This window comes from Cyprinodon variegatus, unplaced genomic scaffold, assembly GCF_000732505.1.
Source record: "Cyprinodon variegatus isolate N-32 unplaced genomic scaffold, C_variegatus-1.0 Scaffold1613, whole genome shotgun sequence".
In the NCBI taxonomy this organism is placed as follows: Eukaryota; Metazoa; Chordata; class Actinopteri; order Cyprinodontiformes; family Cyprinodontidae; genus Cyprinodon; species Cyprinodon variegatus.
The window spans coordinates 116,820-117,703 of record NW_015152066.1 but is presented as its reverse complement, the minus strand read 5'-3'; the positions used below and the strand labels follow the sequence as shown (position 1 = coordinate 117,703).

The window sequence follows — 884 nt, the reverse complement described above, 5'->3', positions numbered from 1 at the left end:
TGGATCGTAAGCGGACATCGCTCTCTGGCCCCGCTGAAAGGCCACTGGAATCCGACTATGACAATTCCTTCCATCGTTGTGTGTTTCTTTTATTTTTAATTTCTTTTTAACCTGAGCTCAAAGGTTTTCTCATCCACTGCTTTGTCACGTTTCTACTCATCATTCATAGAATCTGATTATAGATCTGCTGCAGTTCTTTTAATGCCGTTTCTATTAGCGATGGCTGATGGCCAGTATTAGAACAAAATCATTACAAACCAGTAAAGTTCCACTTTTATTGCTCAGAGTAAAACAAACAGCCCATTTTCTCCCCACTTATCACAACATATTCTAAAACATTGCATAGATCAATAAAATGTAGAAAAAGAATCTTCCTTTGGTTCATAAAAGTCCTGCAGTCGAACTAACAGCAAAGAGCTGCAGTCAATCTTTAAAAAATAAAACGTAGAAAACAGTCTTAAAGCAGCAAACCTGAGCTTTTTATCAGCAAAGACGGAAAAAAATGCAAAAAGTAGAACAGGAATTATTTCAACACAGATAAAAAGATATTAGAAATATAGATGCGTCACTTTGGTTCAGCGTTAAACAGCCGAGTCAGTTTCAAAAGGCAACATGTGAGAAAATAAACATTCTAGAGTCAAAATGTGCAAAAAGTTCAGTCGACCATCAGAGTTTCATCTCAAAACCAACAAACTAATGAAAATAACAGAGTTTAGAACGCGGCTGCTGATTGGTGCAGAGTAGCTGCCATTTTAAACCAGCCGCCATTTGGATCCGCGTCCAAAATACGACCAGTTTGAAGCCCTGCTCCGTGTCCAGTACCGCCGGTGGAACCAGTTCAGTTGGATCGGACCAGTTTGAAGCCCTGCTCCGTGTCCAGTACC

The 884-nt window shown here is 39.8% G+C and overlaps 1 protein-coding gene across 2 annotated transcripts in view; it reads right to left on the bottom strand.

Annotated features, from left to right (window-relative positions):
• Positions 1-247: 247 nt before the first annotated feature.
• tmem168 (transmembrane protein 168) overlaps positions 248-884 on the bottom strand; it is a 7,206-nt gene continuing 6,569 nt past the window's right edge. Inside the window, exon 5 of one of the 2 annotated variants that reach the window (XM_015404011.1) lies at positions 248-853. The gene's annotated coding sequence lies outside the window, so the exon portion shown is untranslated. Of the gene's footprint in view, positions 857-884 lie in introns of both variants that reach the window. The other variant, XM_015404010.1, reaches the window with a different exon arrangement.